Here is a 14637-nt window from a genome sequence, read left to right as displayed (position 1 = left end):
ACCATATTGTAGTAAGTAACCTTTCTTGGTATTGCTGTTTCACAATGGTCATAAGACATTAGCCGCTTTTTCACTGTCGGGCCGAACGGTTCTTAGAACGGTCAGGTATGATTCCAGTTGTGTTTCCACCTGAGCCTGGTACGGCACGGCACGATTACAAACCGTTCTCGGCCCGGAATTCTCGGCACGGTTAGACAACAGTGCTGAGCCGGGCTGGTAGAATGTGTGTGCGTGACGTCGCCACTCTGTTGCCTGGCTAACAGTTTCTCTATAGCTGGCTAAGCAGAAGTGCAGTAAACAGATACGGTAAATATAAATAAAAATGGCTGAAACACTTGATTGATATTTGCCCAATTCATATTTGGGCAGAGAGAAAAATTCAACAACAGCTGGAGGGTGCAAAGAGAAACAAAAAAGTTTTTAAAATTATAGCGCAGTCTCTCGCAGAGAAGGGCATTAAGAAAGGTTCAAAACAGTGCCGGGAAAAAATAAAAAAACTCAAACATACATATAGCGTCCAAAAGGACAATAACAGTAGAAGCGGGGCTGCCAAAAAAACAGACAAATTCTATGATGCGTTGAGAGTTTTGGGATGCCGCCCAACCATGCGGAATGAGGGTGTGCTTGACTCCTCCCTGTCAGCTTCCATCCTTGAGGGTAAGTAACAGGTAACGTAGCTTATTCATGCTTACACATTTATGATGCGATCTGGGAAAACCCGTCGGATGTCGCGCTGGGTCATTTTTAGGAAATTCGAAAAATAGGTTGAATGTCAAAATTAGGTTTTTATTAAATTATTATTCTATAACATCTTGTCTGTCATCTTTGAAAATATCGACGAAATTCACTTGTTTAGTACAGAAATATAGCGATTTATTGCAGCAAGCAGAAATGACTGCCTTTTTCTTAAGACAGTTAAGAACGCTGCCAATACCACCACAAAAACAGTTATCAAAATAAACCACGTAACATATTTAATAAAGGTGTATGAATTCACATTCTCCGCCAGTCCTGTGTAAACTACTGCATGCAAAGTTTATTTATTTGTTTATTTATTTATTTAATATCGTGAGACAGCAGAGCGCAACAATGCAGTCTGAAGTACTGTAGCTTCTCACTTAACCAATCTTATTCGTCTCAATCTGCTCAGTCTTGTTGATGTCAGTACCCTAAACGATGTTATAATGGACTATTTCACATCCAGAGATGAAGGCTCGGATGATGAAGTTACTAAAGAGGAGTCCAATGACAGTCTGTTTTATGCACAGTGTGCGAACAGTTGCGCTTGCTTTTACTACAAATTATGCCCATGATAAACTACGAATTGTGTAATGATGCAGTATAGCGATCCTGACTTGACAGACAGCTCTCGTTACACCCGTAAAGTGAAAGTGAAACCCGTCTCACTTTAAACCCGTTTTTCTCAAAATTCCATTCCTTAAAATCATCGCTATCAGCCAACTTAAGATAGCCATAACTTTGGTTACGTTCAAGCTATGGACAAAATAAAAACAGTTTTGGAAAGGGCATATGGTAGCAACCTAAGGTAAAATTTCACCATGTCTTGGGTTTTCCTAGATCGCATCACATTTATGTAGGCTACACAACTATTTACCTGTTTTAAGATTTCAGGGAAGATAATCTGCAAAGATTCTCCTTATGTGTGGGCTGCAACCAGATTTCATAATCGCTTAGGTGTTTAAAAATCCTGTAGTGTGAGCCCAGCTTTAGTTAGGCTGAAACTTGAAAGTGAAGTTGCATGACATAAATGTGATGTTTAAGTATTATTATTGTTTTTTATTACTATTATTTTAAAATTTACTTTAGTTTTAGTTTGTACTGTTTACCTTTTTAAAATTAATGTGAAAATGATTTTTGTATATTTATTTATCTTATTTTTCATTTATATTTTTAATTTATGTATTAATAATTATTTATTTGTATTTGCATTTTGAATGCAATTTGGCAATTAAATGGATTTAGTTTTCACAAATAATAATGTATGCAATTTCAGCAATAATAATTTTTTCTAAAAAAGGAAGCAAATGTTTATTTTAAGAGACCTATCTAATTTTCAATTTTTAATGTATAATTAGTCTTGCTCTTTAATAAAGAAAAATTACTTTTTATCCGATTACTCAATGGAATAATCAGTAGAATACTCGATCACTAAAATAAACGATAACTACAGCCCTAATTTCCAGCGATATCATCGACTTGATTGCATAGACACTATCTGAACTGAACTGACCCTACAAACACACGACGTAACTGTTATGCAATGTATTGGTAATTTTGGTAATTTTATGACTTACCAATTGACAACGTAACTGCGACGTTGCCTGCCTGCAATAATATTAACATCAAATTAGCAATTCACAACATCATCAGTATGTCCTCCTAACGTCATAATATTACCCATTACATCCCAGATAAGTACTCTATTGGTAATATATTGGTAACTTGACTTACTGGCAACGTAACTGTCCCATGCACATAATGTCATGACCATAATTTACACGTTCTTAATATGCTCCGATTACCAGAATTTGCTATTTAAAAAGTGTAGTTAAATGTCAGATACGAGATTGAAAGTTCCCTAAGATAAAATGTTCTTTTTTCACCAAGTCAGAATATGGACAATGGCTTAATATATAGTAAACAAAGAGATTGAATTTCTTTGAATATGTTGTTTGTTATATATACACAAATGTAGATTTGTTAAAGTTTCTCCTTGTTTTATGGCATTTAAAAATGATTTTAGAATTTTATATCAATCCATAAAACATTTAAAAATGTAGTGCCTTAAAACTGTCATTTAATTTGTTATAATTTGCTTTTAGTATTATTTTAATGTTTATTTTATTTTTAGTATTATTTTGTTTATTATTTATGCTGCTTGATTTAATGTGTTTAATAATGAAAAGATGACAATGCCTGTTTGTTATTTGAAGGTTTAATAAAGCTATTTAAAAAAAGCTTAATAGATAGTGACGTGAGTCACGTGACAGAGACACTCCGCGCTCACAGGATGTACAAGAAAGAAAAATATATTTTTTTGAGTCGTAAAACTTTTTATTTCGTTACGATGTATGAAGATAAATTTGAAATAATGACAGACAGGGCTACACCATCTCATTTGCTGCATATACTAAATCAGGACAGTGCGTTTGTCTGAAGCAATTTTTAGCTAACATTACTTCAACTGTGTCTGACAGAAGACTTAAGTCAGGAGTCTTACAATTTATAACAAATAAATAGGTTTATAAATGTATAAATAAAGTATAAAGTATATTGTTGTATAGAACTGGTGACGGTTGAGAGTTACCATGGCAACTGCGGACCCATCGAGAAGAGAGGAGAACAGGATGCATCCGCCATTTCTCTCTGTTTCTAGTCAGTTATACAAAAAAAAAGTTAAACAACTGCGTCAGATTAGTTAAATAACATTACCCACAGTCTACTTGGAGAAGAGAAGAAATAATTATAAAATAGAGAAGAAATAATTATAAAAAATTACCAAGTTATTACCAGCGCACAGTTATTGATCCATGACGTCGCAGTTACTTACTGGGAACGTCACAAACGTTTTGGCTAGGTATCTGGAATTTCACTTTTCCGGTTGCCATGACAAAACTTTGGTCACCATTACGTTGCAGTTACGTAACAATTACGTAATTTTGTTAGCTGACAACTGAACTGTCTTTATCTGACAATTCAGTGTTGTTTACTGTTGTTCTTTTGCATTATTGACACACCATTTTTCTATTTAATATTGTAAAGCTGCTTTGACACAATCTGTATTGCTCTGAATTTTCTTCTCATATGTACAACTCTTAACATTTTTTTCCTGATTCGTGAAGCATTGGTTAGCATTGTTAATGTTAACTATTAAAAATTACAATGCTGATATACATTTGTTTCCTGAAAAATGCATGATTTGTAATGAATGGAGAGCTGTTTTCAGTCTAGTGTTTTTTTAATTTAGGTATAGTTACTCAGTGTTCCTCAGATCACAGATTAAATTAAGATAAAACTTAAATGGCTTAAGTAGGCAGGAATCAAAGTAAGGAAGGAATACTTGTCATATATTAGTGACTACAACTTGAATTACACTTAATACTACTGAGTTAAGATTACTTAATTTAATGCGTATGTCGGCACACTGCCCACAAGGCTATTGGTGCTGACATGGAATTGCCCTTTAACAGTAAAAATAAATTAAAAAAAATTATAAAAATAATAAAAAATATTTTTTACTTTAAAATGATTAAATTAATTTATTATTACTGTACACTAGATAATTTGTACATTTACAAATTCCAATTTGTAATTTACATGCAGGATTCATATTTCAATTGCAATTTTTCAGACTCAAGTCCATATCGTGATTTGATTAAGTGTACAGCTCTACTTCTGATTAATTCAGTTAAAATGTATTATTATTACTGTACTGTCATGAATTTAGTTTGTAGCATCTGGAACAATCAGACATACATTAATTGTTACATTTAAGAAATAGTCTTTAAACCCGACAAGCCACTATATGCTGGAGCTCTGGAGACAACCCCCCAAAACAACTAACACCCCAAAAGGGGTTGCCAGGGCGACTATCTGATAAGAGGTTTTATTGCCCAGAGGAATGCACATTTGCCCATGCTACATTTGCCCATAGGAAAGACACAATGCCTATAGAAATAGACTCTTTCCTATTCGTTCACAGACAAACCTTTCTTTGACCTTCCTATCACACATAGCCCAGGTCATTGTGTACAGTATTACTGCATTGTATTTTAATTTTGTCTGTTGTATTTGTCTTTCTACTTTTTTATGCATGCGTTATGATAGATGACTAGTTGTATAACCCACCTATGTCATGTTTGGTCTCTTTGAATTCGTATTTTGATGATCTAAAAGATGGTGTAAATTAGATGTTGATACCTATACAACATATTAGTGTTTTAAGAAACCTTAGTAGTTTTGCATCAACACCCAATCGAATTACATATGCAAAATACCATGCTCACAGACAAAGAGTCGTAAACTTTCCCTCCAAAGGTGAAAGTTACCATTGGTTCGTGGACCTCCTGGAGGCGCAGCCTCCAGAGAGCTTAAAGGCATCAAACGATTGATCGCCTCCCTCTTTCTTCACTGTCTTCTTCGTCTGCAACATCTTCCGACTGCTGCCTGTGTGGAGGAACCCACGGGGAGCCTGAGCCGGCACAGGGCGTGCCCGGCGGGCCCGACAGGCCCCAACATACAGAGCTGTGGCTCTCGACCACAAAGAGCCAGAAATTTCCACTCAACCCTGGAATTCATCTTCATGACTCACCTCAGTCAGTCAGGGGTTCTTTTAGAACCTAAGAGGATAGAACCTGTGCCGGCTCAGGCCCCCCGTGGGTCCTTCTACATGGGCATGTGCATGATGCTTTTAAGGTTTCTGGAAGCTACACCTCTAGGAGGTCCGAGAGCCAATAGCGATTTTCACCTTTGGAGGGAAAGTTTACGACTCTTTGTCTGTGAGCATGGTATTTTGCATATGTAATTCGATTGGGCGTTGATACAAAACTACTAAGGATTTTTAAAACACTAATATGTTGCAAAGGTATCAACATATAATATACACCATAATTTAGATAATCAAAATACAAATTCAAAGAGACCAAACATGCCATATGTAAGTTATACTACACTAGAGATCTATCGTAACAAATGCATATAACAGAATACAGTGAAAACACAAAAATTACAAGGCAGTAATACTATACAATGACCTGGGGCTATGTGCGATAAGAAGGTCAAAGAAAGGTTTGTCAGTGAATGACTAAAAGTATTTATTTCCTACAGCAGTATGTTTCTGTTTTGGAGAGATTTAAGTAGGGGAAAATTCTCTCTACATACTTGTAGGTCGTAAAGTTTATCTGACCTGGCCGAGGTATTCTGGTTGCCATGGTAACAAGGGGCCTGGTGGGCCATTGGAGACGTTCCGGCAGCCAGTGCTGTGGTTTGAGTGAGGGGGTCTGTGATTATTTGTTAATTCAATGAATAATTGATATAGTAAATCAAATGAACAATTGTGTGTCTGATTGGCCCAAATGCTACAGTACACTAGTTAATATATTTTTGTACCAATTTCAGTAATTCCATTTTCTAATTTATAAACATTCCATGAATTTTTTTCACATAACGCACATGGACTCGACTCATATCATAATTTGATTAAGTGTACAGCTCTACTTTTGATTTTTTTTTTATTTTAGGTTACTTTTTTATGTATTAGCCTATTCGCTATTAAGGGTGGGAGAAAAAAAATCAATTCTCCGATTCTCTCTTCAGCGATTCTGAATCAATTTTGAATATTTCAGAATTGATTCTGAGCTTGTTTTTTCCTGCATGTGGCATGTGTGCGCGCTAGAGATGTGGCAGGCTTCATTGCACAGAATTTGCGCTGTGAGTAGCAGCTTTCATAGCCGCTGAACGCGGAAAGCACTAAGCTGGCCGCTGGGTTCAGAGCGGTAAAACTTCAACTATTTTGAACTTTAAGCGCGGCTTGCGCGTCAGCGGTCTGCTTTGCTGCGCGTGCGCTTTGGTCAAAGCAGAAACGAGCTGTCCTTGGGTGGTGCAAGCAATTGAACTGAATGGGTTTCATAGTACACTCAAAAAAATATTTCAGCCCTTAACTTAATTCAATTACGTACAAAATTTCCATGCATTTAGATTACATAGTTTTAACTTAAACAAATCAGTTAAATTTAATGTGATTCAAATGCATCAGTCTTACGTAAATGAATCAGGTAAAGTTGATGTAATAGTTCCCAGTGTTAAACAAACCCTGCTCAGTGTTCATGTGTTTCCACACTACAGAGTGTTCAAGTAGCACTGACAGTGTTGGAGTTAAGGAGATCATTATGTCATGATTGACCAATAATGATCAACACCTGCTGTTTACAAGCAGAATCATCGAAGGAAAGAGAAACACAAGAATCAGCCACAGCCAAAGAGAAAATGAACTTAAATAAATGAAGACATTAAATTTGACTTGACGTTTGACTTGATTTCTGTCATATATCCACAAATATTATTTCAGAACATCTAAACAGAGGTTTAGATGTTTTATTTTATTTATTTATTTTTTTTAAAGTTTCAATTAACCTCACCATCATGGCGATCAGGGTTTACTTTAGTTGGACTCTTGACTTTTGATTTTTTTATTTCAACTTTTTTGGCTGCTGTAATTATGTGTATGAAGCACATTTATTACAGCAAAATAAAAAGCCAAAAAGAAGTCTGATTAGGTGTTCTTGGTTAGTTTTTATTGTTTGTTAAATCATTATCATCCAGTGTCATGATGCACTGATCTCATGCAGTGGTTAGTCTATTATTTTCATAATGTTTACAACAGGTGTATGAGCGATTATGGATGTTTATCTTATACACTAAACCTTGAAATCTACAGCATCAGTTTGACACACACAGACATCAAGAATCAGCATTTGAATCTCAACAATGGTGACATTCAACAGCTGCATGCTGGGTAACAGCAGATTATAAAACTCACCCATGACTCCCAGCATGAAGCTGTTGAATGTCACCATTGTTGAGATTCAAATACTGATTCTTGATGTCTGTGTGTGTCTAAGTACTACTGGAGATCTTAAAGTAGTAATAGTTACAGTTCATAGAACTACTGTAAATATCATGAAACTTACAGGTAAACCACTGAATGATATCAGGCCACTGGATGATTATTACAACATCAATAATAATTAACCAAGAACATTTAATAAGCATAATGTGTGCACTGCACTCTGTAGGTGTTTGGTTTTTGCGAAATACTCGATAATGTCAAATTGAACATCATTAAAACAACAATTACAATATTATCGCAGACGATATATATATCGTACACCTAGGGATGTAACGGTATGAAAATTTCATATCACGGTTATAGTGAACAAAGTTATCACGATTATCAATATTATCACGGTTTTGTTGAAATGAGATGAAAATGTTCAAAAAGAAGTGATACACACACTGAAAACATTTTAGTAAGTTTTATATACTGAAAATCAACAAACAACAAATACAATCGCACTTTTTAAGCATAAACATTAGACTAACAATAACATGAAGCCCTGAGAGATATAAGTTTTCCTAGTGCAGGTTTTAATAACAAGTACCTTAAACAAGAACATCAAATGCACACATAAAAACAACAAGTAAAGCACTGCATGTAACAATACAACCAGATGTAAAAAAACCCCAAATGAACAGCAATGATTTTATGTCTGTTCTCTCCTTCATAAAGAAAAAAATTGCACCTAAGCTAACATCCTGCATGTTATATGCATCTTTGTTCACTTGAGATTGAAATGCAGAAAAGTCAGCATATTTAATTTGTCTGGTTTAAGTATGCCCACTGGCACTAAGCACTCTCTCTGAAGGCACGCTGGTTGCAGGGATGCACAGACGCTTCCTGGCAACCCTGGCAAGATGAGGCAGTTCTGATGCATGGCCCCTCCACCACACCAGTGGATCCTCTTTTGCTGGACGTGGGGGCAAAGACAGGTAGACTTGGATTTCTTCTTTCACACGGTCTTCTAAAGTGGTAATCTTTCTCGCCTTCTCCTCCAGCTCCGTGAGAAGCCCTGGACCAGGTGACGGCAGGCCTTGACTGCTGTTTCAACTCTCTGAATTCAAAGTCTTTGAGATGGCCAGGTTCAAATTATGGCCAAAGCACCCAAGCCACACATCTGAGAACCCTTCAAAAGCCTTTATCATGTTTGTTGCATTGTCTGTGGTTATGCAGACCAGCTCTTTTTTGTTGATCCCCCATTCTTCTAGCATATTCTCAAAAAACTCGCTGATGTTGTGAGCCAAGTGATCTTCTGGGAAGAACTGAGTTTCGAGGCAGTTTGATTCCAGTTGCCAGTCTGGGGTGAGGTAATGGATAGTGAAGCTTATGTAGGGTTGACCACCTCCACTTTCACTAGTCCAGAGGTCAGTAGTTGCAGCAAACCATGTTCCTTGAGCTAAATTTTTTACAACATCAGCTTTGACCTGGTTGTACAGGTTTAGTATTTCAGTTTTGGAAAAAAAAAGTTTGAAATGGCATCATGTCCTTTGCAATGAAATATGAAATAGCTGCAGTAAGGTCTTGAGCATTTTTTGATGTGGGTGCATAAGCAGTCTGCCTTTTAAATGCTTGTTCAAGTGTCTGTGTCACAACTGTAGATGAGGAGGGAGTTGAGGGACCAGAAGCACCACTGGGTTTGCCTGCTGCACGCCCACTCTGTAATCAGAGAAAAAGCAAATGTATTTTCAATAATAGTAACAACAATAAAATAATAATAATAATAATAATAATAATAATAATAATAATACTCACTCACTTATGCATGTGTGTATGACCAATATTAGTACCTAGGGCTGGGCGATATGGGCAAAAAATGTATCACGATATTTTTTTTCATATCGGTCGATATCGATAATTATCACGATAAATGTCAAATCTTTATTTCTTTCCAGTTTAAATTAAGATTTAATAAGTTGTAGAAGCCAGACCATTAATTTTCCTTAACAAAATAAATATCTAAATAAAAAAAATTATTTCTGCATGTTCTAATGAGTTTTATTGTTTCAAATCAAGAAACAGGTTTGGGTTGTCTGATAATGATAATGATAATGATAATGATAATAATAATAATAATAATAATAATAATAATAATAATATCACTTTTTGGTCTCTTAGAAATGCACGTTTTATAGTAGCTTGAGGATGCAGAGGTAAATTTTTGTTCATTATCAATCAGTAACATCTGTAAAAATTGTAGCAACCTCAGTTTTATATGGTTAAATTTATTCTGACCATTTTATTTATTTATTTATTTTTAATTAAGCATTGGTCTCCCATAGTAGCAAGCATACATTTTAAATCATGATAAACACAGTTAAAACCACACATAATAGTACCTCAATACCATGGTAAAAATATAACTACATGGTTTTATAGGTAGCCTATTTGTATGAAAAACAGTAGTCTAAAAACATTCAGTATAAATGCACACATGCTATAGCTTAATCACAAATAAATACATACTATAATTATATTCAATTACTCCCACATTGCTGCCACAATACCATGGTGCAGTGAGTGTTACTACAGTAAATCCATGGTAAATGATGGCGATGTGTAGATTGAAATTATATTGTCAGGATGATTGCTTTGTACACTTTACATAACAGATGACAGATGATAAAAACAGTAATCTAAATCCAATATTTAATGTTCCCGTAATTATATATTATTGGTAAAAAAAAAAAAATCGGTGTAACAAGTTTAAGACGAATATACAATACATTGTTTTATAAATGTCAACCTGTAACGCCACGCCAGCAGAGGGAGCCCTCACCTATTGACTCTCTGTTACCGCTCCCTCTGCTGCTTCATGGGTTACTTCCTGTTTGGTGGCCATAAAAGGAGGCCTAAACCAAACAGACTCCGTGAAGTATTGTTTTGCCTGTGCGTACTCTACCAAGCGTTTTCCCTGTTTTCATTGCCTTGTTTTGTTATTTCCACGGTTTTGTTTCATTGTCATAGTTTTTGTCTTGTTTTTTGCCATAGTTCTGTCTAGTTCATTGCCATAGTTTTTGCCTAGCTTTATAGCCTTATTTATTTGTTACTTTTGGACTGCTCACTTGGATTTTGACCATCTGCCTGTTTATTTGGATTTTGCTTTTGTCTTGCCCTGGATATTACTGTTTGTTTGGTGATTGACCCTGCCTGTTTTGACTACGCTGTGTTTAATAAAGCTCGCATCTGGATTTTACACGCTTCCCTGGAGTCCCGTTACACAACCTTAATAGTTTGGACGTGTTCGTTTGTCTTGACTCAAAGCCACTTGCTGCGTAATTTTCTTTGCGGAAGCTTTGCGTTAATTACAAATGAGATAATGAAATATGTAATCTCTAATCAATATTTTGTGTCCAATTATTTGCCCAAGTTAGTTTTGGTATTGAGGTAAAAGTTAACTTACCTTGCATTTGCTATATAACAGTGGGTTGTGATCACGAAGATGGCTTTTGACGTATTTCCCCCTTTTGCAGCGACTTTGTTCTTGCATGATCTGCAGACAGGATGACCGTCCGCGATTAAATTTCCCTCAGGACTCTTGTAAAAGCCAAAACACGAACAGACCTCTGATTTGGTCCTCTTAGATGGCTGAAAAATCTCCCGAGCGCCATCACTGCCTTCCGCCATATCATCTTGTGCAAAAAAAAACGATAGCTCCTACGATAGCTGATTGACATGAGCTCTTACCTTCGCGGAGACAGTGAAGACTGAGAAAGCACCCTGTTTATTTTCTTTAATTTAAAGAAGCACATAGTTTAGTTTTTATTCTGAGTGTGCACAAATAAAAGTATACACTTAATGGTTTCTAATGATGTAAAAAACGTGAGCTGATCACGCCAGCGTGACCGTTGACCCCAGGGAGTTAATCTTATAAACCATGAATTTAATATTATTAAAAGTACATATCATTTGCATTTAAATAATCTCAATAATGTCTGAAACAGGACATGGACATATATTTTAAGCAACATCAAACAAAATTTACATTAATAAATAGGCATGAAACTGAAAATGTGGAATGTAAGCATGAAACTGTGAACAACTTTTCCTCTGTCTTCACTTCACCATCATCTGCAAATCAAAAACAAGGGGAAAATGACATGAGTCAGATAGAAATTGTAGGCCTAAACAATTGACTGTAGTACAGTTAAGGATTGTGTGCCAATGGCCAGTGAGTTGACAAAATTTAGCAGCCATGAATCATTTTTATTACCATTATACCATTATATATGAAAGTGCTAAATCCACCTGCAAGTCTTAAGATGTGAATTTATTATTACAATTCATTTGCCCTGCAATAATAGTATAGCGCATCACTGCGCAGTGAGAATAATAAAATATTTGGTTATTAGTTTACTCCTCAATGAAAATATTTATGCTATGAATAAGTGTATGGGCCTATAACTAAAATGATCAACAGTCTAACATTTCCAAACCATGAAGCCTTCAATGAAAATTTATAGCAGCTTAAATAACGATTTTCCAAACGTACTGTTACAAAACATTACTGTTATAGTAGGTTTGTGTCGTCATCTCTGAGAGAATTTTGTGTCTTTGACACAGCATCAGGGGCCGAAAGCGCAGCAAGTTTATTTATTTATCTATTTATGATTGGAGTTTGGGGCTTCTTTACCGACGTAATTCTTGCGAAGTTTCCACATTGCTTGTGTGACACCCGCACGCACACAGAGAAAGGAAGCGAAACACATACTGTTTTAACTGGTTCTCTGTCTTGTGTGTGTGTGTGTGTGTGTGTGTGAGAGAGAGAGAGAGATACAGGTAGAAGGGGGTAAAAGAAAGAGAATGAGAGAGTTGTGTGTGTATTTATTTGCTTATTTTACATTATGAATCATAGAATCATGATTTCTGTTGATTGTAATGTTTTGGCATTGCTGTACATGAATTAGGGGGAGGGGGTAGAGAGTGAGAGAGATCTTGTTATTTCCTATATTACATAATCATTTTTTTTTCCTTGATTCAGGGTTGGGGGTGGGGAAGGGTTTGTGGTAGGAACAGAGAGAGAGAGAGAGAGAGAGAGAATTGAATTGAATTTGAAATAAGCTTTATTTACAATTTATCAAGTGACAATACAAAACAATTGTTAACACATTAAAAACATATTATAAAGAGAAAACCAGATTTCCTTCAAAAACAGTACACAATGCTCCTTGGCTACACCAAATCAATTCAAAAGTTGACAGATCTTCCATTGCTTTATAAAACTTAAAATCAACCAACACTCTAGATTTTACTAAACTTAAAAAACAGTCCACAACACTTTGACAAAACTTTTTCTCAATCCTGTTTTTTCTACTGATATAAATTGCAAATTTGGTTTCCCCCAACATAAAATTCAGTAATTGAGAAGTAAACCTCATGTCACGTCTGTACTTAAAACCAAAAATAAGTATCTCCGCAGAAAAACACTCATTAAAACAACTGAAAAAAACATTTAAGTGCACAAATAAGGGTTCCAACCTAAAACACTGTACAAAAACATGAAACACTGTTTCCCTTTCTGAACAAAAAGGACATGTAGAACAAACTTCTGGGTTTAAAATAGAAACAAAAGAGTTCACTGCAATAATACCATGAAGTACTCGCCACTGTAAGTCCCCTAACCTTTTAGATAAAGGTGGCTTATACAGGGATCTCCACTCAGGTTTTACAGTTTCGTCTAATCCAAAAAAAGTTCGCCATGGTGTATCAACTTTGTTTTCAAGACTTTTTTTGTTAAAAGCCATGACACAAGCACTATACAAAGTTTTACCTTTAGCTGACAATAAATCAAACCATAAAGCTTTCCAAGGTTTTATGAAAAAACCTGTACACCCATCTAGATTAGGTAGTAGCTTTAAACAAGGAAAAGAATCCTGTACATTGGGGGTGTTTTCCCCAGAATGATAGTCCTTCAACATTTGTACCTCATCAGCTGTAAATGCTGCCTTTAGTTTACTCAAAAAGATGGAAACAACACAAGCTGATTTAAAGCCCAAATGTTGAGATGCTAACTCAGCATTCTCTAAATTTGGGCCAACCAAAGTCAACAACTGTCCCAAAGTTATAACGCCAGACTTCTGAAGTGCGGAACTGAGGCCATATAGATTAAAACTATTAGATACATCCAGACGGGCCCCAAGTATCAGAGGCTCCTCTAACAGCCAATACAGAGAACATGAGCTTTCAACCTTTTGAATATGAAACAAACTGTTGTACCCAGTGCAGATTGTCCCAGAAAAAATCCACAAGAATAGCTTGAATTTGAGCTAATAAACGAACTGGAGGATCCACACAGGCCAGCCTGTGCCATAAGGAAGATGCCACCAAATTATTAACAACAAGAGTGCGTCCCCTGTAAGACATGTTTGGAATCAGCCATTTCCATTTTCCAAGGCGACCCTTGATTTTTTCAAGAACCCCTTCCCAGTTTTTCTGCTGGGTCACAGCATCGCCTAAGAAAACTCCTAAGTATTTAATACCTCCTTTTCCCCATAACAACCCATCAGGAAGATTCGGTTTACCACCAGTCCACTGACCAACCAATAAAGTTTCACATTTTGTCCAGTTAATTCTGGCAGAAGACACAAACATAAATTCTTCAATTAATTTAAGCAAAACCTGTATATCACTTTGTCCACTGATAACAACCATGACATCATCAGCATAAGCTGACAGACGAATATTATTTTTACAATTAGGCAAAGACAATCCATGTACATTTACTCTTAATTGGTGTAACAAAGGCTCAATGGCCAAAGAGTATAACATACCGGATAAAGAACACCCCTGTCTTATGCCCCTATGAACCTGAAAGGGAGCACATAAGCCGCCATTTATCTTCAGTACACTCTCAACTTCACTATAGAGCACTTTGATCATGTCTATAAATTTTTGACAAAAACCAAAAGCTGACAGAGTTCTCCACAAATATGTGTGTTCAACTCGATCAAATGCCTTTTCCTGGTCCAGTGAGATCAAACCAAAGTCCATATTATACAAATTTG

This window comes from Labeo rohita, unplaced genomic scaffold (assembly GCF_022985175.1).
Source record: "Labeo rohita strain BAU-BD-2019 unplaced genomic scaffold, IGBB_LRoh.1.0 scaffold_45, whole genome shotgun sequence".
Taxonomy (NCBI): Eukaryota; Metazoa; Chordata; class Actinopteri; order Cypriniformes; family Cyprinidae; genus Labeo; species Labeo rohita.
This window is presented reverse-complemented; position numbering follows the sequence as displayed.